The sequence below is a fragment of the Oncorhynchus clarkii genome, chromosome 9, assembly GCF_045791955.1.
Source record: "Oncorhynchus clarkii lewisi isolate Uvic-CL-2024 chromosome 9, UVic_Ocla_1.0, whole genome shotgun sequence".
Classification (NCBI taxonomy): Eukaryota; Metazoa; Chordata; class Actinopteri; order Salmoniformes; family Salmonidae; genus Oncorhynchus; species Oncorhynchus clarkii.
In genome coordinates this window covers 28079471-28092746 of record NC_092155.1, presented here as the reverse complement: position 1 = coordinate 28092746, position 13276 = coordinate 28079471, and the positions used below count along the sequence as shown (strand labels likewise).

The 13276-nt window shown below is 40.9% G+C and overlaps 1 protein-coding gene across 1 annotated transcript in view; it reads right to left on the bottom strand.

Moving 5' to 3' along the window:
* LOC139416165 (alpha-kinase 1) overlaps positions 1-12399 on the bottom strand; it is a 103806-nt gene extending 91407 nt beyond the window's left edge. The window contains exon 1 of the mRNA XM_071164514.1: positions 12360-12399. The gene's annotated coding sequence lies outside the window, so the exon portion shown is untranslated. The remainder of the gene's footprint in view (positions 1-12359) is intronic.
* Between the last annotated feature and the right edge of the window lie 877 nt (positions 12400-13276).

The window sequence follows — 13276 nt, the reverse complement described above, 5'->3', positions numbered from 1 at the left end:
GTGCATCTCAAAATACTCAAGTATTTGACCCAAAATACCATCAGAGTATTAGGTAGTTATTCATGAAAAATACCTTCAAGTGTAGGCTGTGTTGGTTGCCATGGCTATGGATAAAATTGAGTACATGAGTGAGTGACAGGTTTGATTTCATGTAGCCTGTATACAGGTGTAAATAATATTGACATTGTTAGAGTAGTAGGGTTCTCATGTTTCTCATTTTGAAATAATGAACATTATTGATTTTAATGTCGACTCAACAAACAGCTTGAGAGCATAGCGAACAGAGTTTTTTTCTCCTTGAAAAATGATGAAAACACATAGTGTATTTACAGAGATTACACTGCCCCTAGTGGCAATGAAACGTATATGTACCCACATCAATATGAGCACCACTAGTACCATAATAGACCACTTGATGACGGTATTGAGCTGTTAAAGCGATAAGCAGTCACTCCAGGGCACCGTCATTGGGGAGCAAGAGCATTCCACAGAGAGGAAATGTATATAAAACATTTTCTGTCACGAGGAAAGGGTAGAATCCCTATAAACAACTTAATAAACGTTTTGTATTCATAAAATCAGTAACTTTGTTTTACAAACTTGCTCTCTCACATATGCACGCTCACCTCTTCACCATGGCCTACACATGGCCCGCCACCCCCCCCCCCCCCACACACACACACAAACTTTGAAAATGTAATCAACGTTTTTTGGCCGCATATGCAGATTTGCAGATGTTATCGCAGGTGCAGCGAAATGCTTTGTGTTTTTAGCTCCACCAGTGCAGTAATAATACCTAGAGTAGCATATACAAACACAATACGCACATAATCCAAAAAGTAAATAGAAAGGAATTCATAAATATCAGAACGAGTAATGTCAGAGTCCGGAATCACACACACACACTGGCAACGTCTGCTCGCTCGCACACTCATACACTGACACGTCACACTCCTTCCCTTGATCCCTACCCCCTTCACTTTGTTTCATGTTTTTGTCTCGTCTGGTGTTTTTTTTGTTTTTTGTTTCAACTAATTTAGGTCCTTGTAAAGCGCTATACATCTCCCATTTATTATTGTTTATTATTATTATTATTATTATGATGTGCACACACACACACACACACACACACACACACACACACACACACACACACACACACACACACACACACACACACACACACATTATTGTGTCCGTTGGTTATCATTGAACTTAAAGGTCCGCTGAGTGTCAAGCCATTCAATCTTAAAACTGAACAAACATATTTCTCCTGCTGTTATCATTGTCTACCATTTATTCTCACACCCTTCCTCTGTAGTGATATATGAGTGTCTTGATTTGTTTGGCGAGAGAGAGAGAGAGAGAGAGAGAGAGAGAGAGAGAGAGAGGGGGAACTTGAGTGGCATGGACTGAATATGTATTTGCCCTCTCTGTCTCTCTATAACACACTGGATACTGAATATCTTGTATGCCCCCACACTTTCCGGTGTGTGTGTATTTAATGACTTTACACCGAGTCCCTATGATTAGAGACCTGACCTGGGAAAAATAGTTATGATGTTGGTACCGCCTTGGATGGTAATCTCTTAATAATAGTAGCTTCTTATCCTGTCCGCGTTTGAAAGCCAAATCCAGACAGTATATTTAGACAGAGACACTGCTTCTCATTGTAGGGTGCTAGTCTGCTAGAATCGTTATTATAAAAGGGAATTAGTGTTCCTTTCTAATATTTATTTTTGCTCCAGATACCCAGAGGGTCCTAGGACTATCCTATCTGATCCCTATCTCTCCAAAACAACACACACACACACTCCTCCTCCCCTCATATCTCCCTGTCCTCTTCTTCCCTAAAAACTTCTAATTTAGCAGGGTTGGTGGGTTCAAGTCGAGAGACTCCATGTCCTCTTCTTCCCTAAAAACGTCTAATTTAGCAGGGTTGGTGGGTTCAAGTCGAGAGAAAACCGTCACTGATACCGCATCGACCGTCAGTGGCTGGCCGGGATTGACACATAATCAATGACTCTGCATCGGCAACGGGGACAGGACACATATTTAAGATTCCTCAAGCCGCAGGATCGGAGGGAGGCGAGGAGGAGAGGCTCACGGCTCGCTGCATGCGCTGTGCGTTTGAGTGATGGGCCGGTAGATTGGATCTCGCGACCGAGGGATCAGCGATAGCACGCCTCTGATTTATCTATTTACAGCAGCGTTCCAGGGAAGGCTGCCGCAATCCACCCGGCCCGGGCCTGTTGTCCAAGCTCCCGGGAAGGAGAGGATTTTTTTTTATTTTAAATAACGTATTCCCAATTTGTTTATGGTTCCTTATGGCCCTGTTGTCCTCTCTGTTTTGTATCTGAGAGTGAGGATGACGGGATGAGGGGTCTTAGGCCTGTGTTATATACTTAGCCTCATATCATGTAGACTGCATAGGCTGTCTCATGTGCTTTGCACCTGGGACTGGGAGAGGAGGATGAGGGTCTTGAGGGTCGCAAAGCGTGTACCTCAAGTGCAGTTTTATTACATAGGCCTTTACCAGCTCAATGATATCTCATGAGCTCATGCAAACTGTAATTTTAGAGGATATAGCAAGTGGATGCAACAACCAAAAATAAATGTGTCATTAAACGCAATAGAGGATTTATCATGATTCCCCGTCCACAATGATCAACTGGGATGCATGCTCAACTTCTGAAGGAATCTCACCTCTGAGCTTTCTGTCTCTGTTTCAGAAACCAGTCTTAATTAATTCACTAAACAAATACAAGGGGTGTAGGCCTGTTCATTAATCGCAGACTGTATAAAAACGTTGGCCTGTTGCACAGAATCAAACGGAACGAAACGGGGAGGGACCTACCCGATTTCTCCAATTGAAAATATTGTTTTCGTTGCAAACAGTTTTCAGTTTGAAGTAAACAGTTTTTGTACCAAAGCGTTTAGCTACGATCTGAGGCTAATGAACACATCCCAGGCCTCTTCTTACAACACCACTAGACAGGGCTTCTTTACAACATCACAGAGTTTATAACCTGTATTGTACAATGCTGAAAAACGAATTTGCAGACCACAAAACAGCCGAGTGTCTCACACAATGGCATGGATTCAGTGGGACCGTCAGGGACAGAGTTGTAAAAAGTACCCAATTGTCAAAATTGAGTAAAAGTAAAGATACCTTAATAGAAAATGACAGGTAAAAGTGAAAGTCATCCAGTAAAATACTACTTAAATGAAAGTCTAAAAGTATCTGGTTTTAAATATACTTAAGTATCAAAAGTACAAGTAATTGCTAAAATATACGTAAGTATCAAAAGTAAAAGCAAAAGTATAAATCACTTCAAATTCCTTATATTAAGCAAACCAGACAGCACCATTTTCTTGTTTTTACTTAGATAATTTACACCACTGTGAAGGGAGACAGTGATGAAGTCTGGCTGAAGATGTTTCCTCCTTAATTTCTCTATTTTCTTCTCCTCCATTCCACCTCTCTCTCTCTTTCCTCCTTTATTGTTCCTCCCCTTTCCCCCTCCATTGCCTCTCTCTTCTCTTTTTCATTTTCTCTCCCTGTTTCCTACTTTCCTCGTTTTTTATTCCTCACTTTCTTTTCTCCTCCTCCATTGTTTCCTGTTCTCTCTTTCCCCATCTGCTCCTTCTCTTCTCTTCTTTAGTTGGAGCCACAATTTCAACTTGCTTCTTGCCTATTTGAACTGAAGAAAGAAAACACAACCTTCTTGCCCAAAAATAGTCACTGTGTCTCTGCATATTTAGTTGCATAACCCACCTTGACAGTGGACACAGAACGCCAAAGCAGTGGAACTAATACGTCATAATGCCTCAAGTTGAAGACGATGAATTTTCATAAGTTAGCTTTATCTTCTCATCAGATCAGACTCAACCTTAGGATAATCGCCTCCCCTGTCTGTTTCTCTGTCAAAGTCTTTCCCCCAAACTGCCTCTTACACACTCTTTGTCCCCTTCGCACCTCTCTCTGGGCGCACGATTATATTCATGTAACGTGTGTTTAGAGGCACTAAAATCAACGTCGTCGAGGCATCGTGTTGACAGGGATTTAAAACTAACCCTTTGTTATGCTACGATGATACTAGTGTTCACTTCCTTTACATTTATTAGCCCACAGAGCTAAAGTGCAAATCCTCTTTAGAAGTGTAATGGACAAATGCCTGGGAGACATGTAATATTATGGGTTCATTAAAGACCACTTAGGCTCTGTTTATGACGCCAAGCTAACACCTCCAATGGATGGATTTAAACATTATGTTTGTTCCTGTAGGTTTATAGGGTCTTTAGCTACATTAGCAGAATAGCCATTAGAGGTTGGTACACTGAGTAAAACAAACATTAGGAACATCTTCCTAATATCGAGTTGCATCCCCCCTTTGCCCTCAGAACAGCCTCAATTCATTGCAGCACGGGCTCTACAAGACATTGAAAGCGTTCCACAGGGATGCTGACCCAAGTTGACTCCAATGCTACCCACAGTTGTGTCAAGTTGGCTGGATGCCCTTTGGGTGGTGGACCATGGTTGATACACACAGGAAAAAACCCAGCAGCGTTGCAGTTCTTGACACAAACCAGTGAACCTGGCACCTACTACCATACACCGTTCAAAGGCACTTAAATAATTTGTCTTGCCAATTCACCCTCTGAATGGCACACATACACAATCCATGTCTCAATTGCCTCACGGCTTAAAAATGATTATTTAACGTATCTCCTCCCCTTCATTTACACTGATTGAAGTGGATTCAACAAGTGACATCAATAGGGGATCCTAGCTTTCACCTGAATTCACCTGGTCAGTCTAAGTCAGGTAAAGAGCAGGTGTTCTTAATGTGTTGTCCACTCAGTGTATTTGACATGGGGAAAATGCATTGGTCAAATACACCTGTCCTATCCATTCTTCAACCTAATATTGGATATATTTTCTTGCCCATGCCTCTGTACAATACCATGAGACTACCACTCCTATCTACAAAAGTAGCTTACCAACAGAAGCCTGCCTGGGAAAGGGATTACCACTTCCACTTTGGACCTTGTGGTTCCATGGAGCCTCTGGAGGGTTTCCTCCAAAGACCCTGTTTCATAGGAGGTGTAATCCCAGGCTAGGAGTCCCTGACTTGGGGAGGTCTCTGAGGTCCCACTGCCCTACCAGTGAGAAGGCTGGGCTGGAGTGTATGAATGGTATGAATGAGCAGGCCAGAGTTCGGCCAATGGCTGGCCCCTTCTCTCTCTCTCTCTGCTCTCATAGCCCAGCGTTAATTGCTTTGAAGCTCGGTGCTCACCTCCGGGAGCTCGACAGGGATGTTTTACAGTGCTTTCAGGAGACAGACATTAATAATTAAATTCCAGGCTTTTCCTCTCTTAGTCTCTCGCCACTGCAGAGGGATGGTAGGAGGAGGGACGAGGGTAGAGAGCACGAGTTGGACAATCCTCCAGTATGCCATAATTCTTTGTTGGTATCGGGAATAGGATGAAGTTGCTCCTCTAGGCAGCCTGGTCTCATAGACTAGACGTAACATAGTAAACTTAAATCCGGGACACTTAAATTAGGATGACGTTTGGTATGGTGACCCCTCTAGGACCTAGACACGGATCTGAAGTCAGTTTTGAGTTTTCACTGAATGGTTCAGGTTAGGATTTAGTTGGTAGAGACGGATTCTAGATGTATGTACCGAAGGGCATGTTCTACCCGGAGCCGTAGCAATTACCAGGCTTGACCAAATGGAGCATTGGGCTTTTTATAACGTTTTTGGAATGTGACTATAATAAATAACATTAGCTGTAATTCAATTCTTCATTTGTGTGTAATTAAGGCAATGCTGCAGATGCAATTTGGGTAGAGTTTTTCGTATTCTCAGTGTGTTCACTTTTGTAATTGTGTGATAACTCAATAGCTACACAACTGTTGCAACCCCTTTGTAGTAAATTGAGCTAAATCGTATATCAGCTGTGAAATTCACATAATTGGCCAAGAGCAGTCCAATTCAACCTTTAGCGCCTTTAATATTTCAAAAACAATCATGTCTGCACTGCATATCAGAGGGATCAGTTGCTTAGCAAAATGCTAACGTGCTAACGGTTGCCAAGCAGTGAGTAATGAGTTCTAACCCTGTGTGGTGGTCATTATCACTCTACCATGATTGCGGTTGATCAAAACAGAGGGGTTAATTAACATACTAATTGTAACCGGCCCTACGCTGGTGCAGAAAAAAACCTGACTTCCTTTAATTTCTCCATCACTCTGTTCTTTCTACAATGGCTTCCTTTCCGAACAGAGATGTTATTATTCCCGGGGTTCTGTGGCTCAGAGAGAAACACTGGCTACCCATGGTGCCACTTACGGTAAACAATACATAGTATTGTTGTCCCTTCAAAGACCTCAATATTGATGAAATAACCAGTTTAATTTCTTTATCTCCATCAACTTTACAGCAGAACCTGCCTTATATGTTAACTGGCATTAGATCTGACCTCAAGTCAGTTACCAAACCTATTCCACTATCCACATGAAAAAAATACTACAGTTTACTATAGAATACTAGCTACAGTACTTGCTATAGAAGTCTATAGTAAAATGTAGTATACTGTATAATACTATACTACACACTGTATTATCCCTCAATCATGTGTAGTACTATAGAATGTTGTAGTATACACTAACGGTCAAACGTTTTAGAACACCTACTCATTGAAAGGTTTTTCTATATTTTTACTATTTTCTACATTATAGAACAATAGTTAAGACATCAAAACTATGAAATAACACATATGGAATCATATAGTAACCAACAATGTGTTAAACAAATCAAAATATATTTTATTTTTGAGATTCTTCAAATAGCCACCCTTTGCCTTGATGACAACTCTTGGCATTCTTTCAACCAGCTTCACCTGCAACGCTTTTCCATCAGTCTTGAAGGAGTTCCCACATCTGCTATGCACTTGCTGGCTGCTTTTCCTTCACTCTGCAGTCCGACTCCTCCGAAACCATCTCAATTGGGTTGAGGTTGTGGGATTGTGGAGGCCAGGTCATCTGATGCAGCGATCACTGTCCTTCTTGGTCAAATAACCCTTACACAGCCTGGAGGTGTGCTGGGTCATTGTCCTGTTGAAAAACAAATGATAGTCCAAACTAAGCCCAAACCAGATGGGATGGCGTATTGCTGCAGAATGCTGTTGTAACCATGCTGGTTAAGTGTGCCTTGAATTCTCAATAAATCCCAGACGGTGTCACAAAGCGTAAGATGGCGCTAAAGAGGATAGCTGACATTTTACATGCTCCTAACCAACTGTGCTATTTTGTTAGTTGTTTTGTGTTGTTTGTAACTTATTATTTTACTTATTTTGTACATAATGTTGCTGCTACCGTTTCTTATGACAGAAAATAACTTCTGGACATCAGAACAGCGACTACTCACCTCGAAATGGAAGAAGCTTTTTCCTTTAACGAGTCCGACGAGAGGGATATACTGCTTTCCCGGGAACAGGCCCAAATCCCTGTCATTTGCGTGAAGAAAAGAGGGAGGAAAAGGGGGCGCACGTCGGGCTGACTTCTGAGAATCCGTAGGCGAGCGAGTAAACTCCCACTGTCGTCTGTTCTACTGGCTAACGTGCAATCATTGGAAAATAACATTGATGACCTACGATTACGATTACCCTACAAACGGGACATTAAATGTGTGTGTCTATTTGTCAATAACAGCTGGTGCGCGATGTCTAATATTAAAGAAGTCTCAAGGTATTGCTCGCCTGAGGTAGAGTACCTTATGATAAGCTGTAGACCACACTATCTACCAATATTATCTACCACACTATATTATTCGTAGCCGTCTATTTACCACCACAGACCAATGATGGCACTAAGACTGCACTCAACCAACTCAACACACACAACAGTAAATACCATAGTCCGCAAAAACACTACATTATTACTATAGCATATAGACAGCTTTCTTTTACTTATACTGAAGTTAACTGTGAATACTACAGTATACAGTGACTACTACAGCAAAGTCTGCAAAAACACTACAACGATTACTGTAGTATTTATACCATAGTATACTACAGTATTTATTTTTATGTAGGTACATTCTGCATCAAATAAATACTATTTGTTTTCTTTCCAATACTTTAGCGGCACTTGATTGAAATTTCATGGCACAATGGAACCAATGGTATAGTCCCAAAAATGCAAACCCAGTCCATTGGGCATGATCCAACATCAGCTTGGCATTAGATCTGAACTCAAGTCAGTCACTAAACCAATTTATTTTCCACTGCACTCAGCACCCAGGGCGATATGACTAATTGACGATGCCAATGTGGTGTGATGGAAATAGGGTGATGTTGAAGTTGGGGATGAGGGAGGAGGGGGGAGGGAGGGATTGATTGATCTGGTCCTAAATGATAGAGGAATTGATCATGGCTGCAGGTAGTGGAGGAGTGATAGGGGACTGATAGAGGAGTGATAGGGGAAGGTAATGAGGAAGGAGGGAGGAGACACATTAGTGGTTAGAGTTACCGATGTGAGGGGACCTCTCATGCTGATTAAACTGGTTTATGAGGGCAGGGACACATCAGTCTACAGCTGGACCGAGGGGAAGGGAGGCCAAAATGTGTCAGAGGATGGACAATGGAGATCAGGGATGAGCAATGAAGCAGTAAAGCCTAGGTTGTGTCGTGGTATCCAGCCAAAAATAATATTTAGTGACATCTCTAATCTGCACGTATCATCAACAAATACCTGATCATTATAGCTGGGTCCTGACTAAATGAAAAAAAAAACACTGGATAAACTCAGGATCCTATTCATAGACTAACTAGGGTCTGTCCTTCGTAATAGCCAATGGCACTTAAAGTCCAATCAAAGTTATAGGTACAATGGTTTTGACACTGATCTTATACTGTAACTGACCTAGACTTCACAATTAGGCTTAATCCAGTTTTGTGCTTCTAGAGCCACACATCATCTCTGATCCCAATACCCATTCACACCAGATAAATAAAGGATGAGGTGCTCAATTGTTACAGTCTTTAGAGTGGCCCTCTTTAAAGGACCCTTTTGTTCTCTTACGTTGTTAAGCTTGATGTGTTTGTGTAACCAAATCGACCTCTACCTCCGAGTGTGTGTGGCTGTGTTTATGGCCCATTTCATGTTTTACTGCTCAAATGAAGACCGATCACAGATGGATGAATGATTCACTTCACTGCATTTTTTTGTTGTTGTACCGGAGACAGTTTGAATTTACATCTTTCATTGTTTGGCTCAGTATCGCATACGCGCACGCACACCGTTTACTTGTTAATGAGATTGATGTGTCAGGTCGGGGGGGCTACAAATCCAGGGAAAATCAATGTGATGTTTTTAGCATTTATATGGCTTTCGCTCTTATATCACTACATGTAGACGGAAGGGAACCTAAGAGCTATGCAGGCAGACATACTAATAAAATACATGTGACTCACCACCTGGATTCGGGCTTATGTAGCAAAATTTTATTTTTTTTATTTTTATATATATATTTTTTTACATTGGATAAAAGTAGACTCAGAGCTACAAAATGGAATATCATACAGGCGTTTTTGAGGAACAATGGGAAGGTATTTCTACTTTGAAAGTTGATACACTTGTAAGCTCACTTTTTTCATTTGGTTTTGGTACCTACTAGAGAGCTCTTCTTTGTCTACACCCATTCAGCATTGTTCACACTCTCTTAAGCCAGCCCCAACAGTCTCTTTAAGGATTCACATGTGAGGTCATGTGCTAAACAGTGAGTAGTGTAGTAAAGATGAAGACTAAAAGTGGTAGTAGCCTACAATATGAACAATTCCAGGTAAACAGGAAGTGTCCAGATATAATTATTTGATGAATATTAGATGACGCTTACCCAGACACACTAAATTGATGGGTCATGTGAAAGAAATGCTTTTAACCCCCAGCCACATCCAGTGGTGGAAAAAGAATTACATTTTCATTCTTGAGTAAAAGTAATTTCAAATTCCTTATATTAAACCAGATGGCACAATTGTATTTTTTGTATACTATTTATTTATTGACGGATAGCCAGGGGCACAATGTATTTAAGTATCAAAAGTATAAACCATTTCAAATGTCTTATATTAAGCAAACCAGACGGCACAATTATATTATTTTTATTGGCGGAGAGCCAGGGGCACACTCCAACACTCAGACATTATTTACAAACAAAGCATTTGTGTTTAGTGAGTCTGCCAGATCAGAGGCAGTAGGGATGACCAGGGATGTCCAGGGAATTCATTGCCCTTGACAATCAACCGTTCTCTGTCGTGGGTGATGTTGGCTTTCGCAGACTGGTCGAGCACTGGTACACACTACCAAGTGCGCTATTTTTCAGATGTTGCCCTACCGGAGTTACACAATAATAGCGTCCCTGCTGTTAGCTTCACGACATACATACTATGTAACGCCGTTTGGGTCTTTGCGTGTCAAAATAGATACAGTAGCACTGTCAAAGCTGTACAAAAAAAGTCTGCAAACAAGCAAACACAGGCCATGAACGATGTGTTAACAATACTGCGTTGGTAATAAAGCATCATTTGTTTGACCACAATTTCTGGGGTAGCTAGCTTTAGCCTGAAAACAATGACTAGTAGAACCTGCAGTCATTTCCATTATTCTTAGCAATGATTTAGAAATGATAGTGAGTAAGTATTTGCTAGGTTGCCACTTGTTGTTCGCCTATTGAAATTGAACTTCAGTTCATGAAAATAAATAGCTAGTCAGCAACTTAACCCTGTTGCCCAAGCTAACGGTATAAGCAGCAAGCTAGCTTCATCTGGCTAGTGAGGCTCGACCGCACCGGGTTATGTGTTGTGAAGCTAGCCACAATAAGGATTAGGCACAATAATGGAATTTTCGGATTGCCTTCAAAAACAAAAAAATGTCAGTGACAGTAATGCAAATGAATACAAAGTAGAATTATGCCATACTTTTATTTTGAAGGCTAACCGCAAAGTCCACTATTGTGGCTAATCCTTATTGTGGCTAGCTTCACATAGATGGGTCCAACCACCATTCATCAAATTAGAACTGTCTTTTAAATTAGGGTTATTTTAGATGATGACACTTCGCTATATAGTTAGCTAGCTAACAATATATATACTGAAACAGATGTGTTATTTGACCCATCAAATCAGTTAAGAACAAATTCGTATTTATAATGACGGGCCAGATGATGCTGGGCCAATTGTGGGACTTTCAATCACGGCCGGATGTGATACAGCCTGGATTTTTACCAGGGACTGTAGTGACGCCTCTTGCACTGAGATGCAGTGCCTTAGACTGCTGCGTCCATGTGTGTGTTAACTAAACTAGAATGCTTAAAAGGCCGCTAAAATTGTAAATATTGATTATCAGTATTTTTTGGCAAGGAAAACATCGGAATTGGACAAAAATGTCATCAGTGCATCACTAATACAGACACCACAAAAAAACTACTTAAGTAGTACTTTAAAGTATTTTTACACCACTGCCCAAATGCCTTCACACCAGTACATTAGAATACTTTATATACTGTTACACATGCACATAGTATTCCATACATAAGTTAAGGCCATGCAACCTGAGTGAGTTTTTTTTTTTTGCACATGTACATGAACAGATCCATGCACCATATATTTATTTGGTGGACAATTGATACGGTCACATGATACTGTTGTGGTATGTCACAAAATCATGTTACTACCACACATCAATATTCATTTTATACAGTATATCTTGCTAAGTGGATGGTCTCTACAGAAGGTGTAAATTGTACAGCCAAATGGTTACTTTCATAGTAGCAATATCAGAAATAGATAGTGTCAATATAAATAAAATACAGTATGTACAAGAATAATATTAATAACGATATCAGCGATAGACGAGGAAGTTATATGCATACAATCAGGGGTAAAGTGGCTGAGCAGCAGGGATAAACCAAGAAATTGTAGCAGCAACGTGTGTTAGGAGAGAGTCATGTGAATAGAGGCACTACAGATAGTGCTGATGACTGGTCCGTCTGAACCGTGCAAGAACAAGGGAATCTATATTCGGAGAGACTGTTTCTGTCCTGCCCTTGACTTTGGTGTAGGGGATGTGATGATCCAGAAGAAGATTGGGAGAATGTCATATGGTCAGATGAAACCAAAATATAACTTTTTGGTTAAAAAAAAGTGTCTGTCTTAGTTGAAGTGTACCTATGATGAAAATTACAGGCCTCTCTCATCTTTTTAAGTGGGAGAACTTGCACAATTGGTGGCTGACTAAATACTTTTTTGCCCCACTGTAAGAATAACCTCATACAATGAAAATTATGTTTTACCTGAAGTGCTGGTACTGCTTGATCTGTGGCAGCGGCCTGAAGTACGGAGTCAGGTGTTGTTTCCAGCCATAGCTTTCCACCAGCACCGTACCATCCTCCAGTCCAATCAGCTGTGGGATGTTGACCCCTGTCGCAGTGCTGTCTTTCACAACACTGTCTGAAGCAGCTTGACGTTGCCTTTGATCAGGAAGTGAAGGTCCAGATTGTGGTGGAGCTTGTGCATGGTCCACAAGGCACAATACCAGAGCACAAACTTGTTCTTGTTTTGGCCACTGCAGTTTTCACAATTCAGGTCCACACGTGTTTTCTCAACTCCGTAGTTGGTGAAGAAATGGTGCATGTAGTTGCGCTGCTGCCTTTACTTACTTGTGATAGCTCTTTTTTTGATGACTGTATGACTGGTGGATTAGAGTCAGGCATGTTCTACTGATTGATGCTGAAAGACAAATTCCAGAATCAAATATTTTAGCATTATTATACAATAGATGTGAAATAGCATTCTGAGAACATCACTACACACAGTTCATACAGGTAATGTTAGCTACTGTAGCTAGCCAGCCATCTAAAATCAGCTGGCTAGATAAAAAGCAAGCTTTAACTAGCAATACAAACCGATTGTCAAAGCTAGCTAAAATTAATGGTTCAATGTCAGCTAACATTAGGCTATAACTCGCAATGTGAAATGGCATTCTGAGAAAACATCACTAACATTACACACACCTTATACACATACAGAAGTTAATGTTAGCTAGCAAGCCAGCCACCTAACCTCAGCTAACGTTAACTAGCTAAAAGCAAGCTTTAACTTGGGATCTTTTGTTCATACATGTCACGTTAATGTTAACTAGCTAAAAAAAACAACTATAATCCCAATCCATAGAGTAACGTTACTAGCAATACAATCCGATTGTCATAGC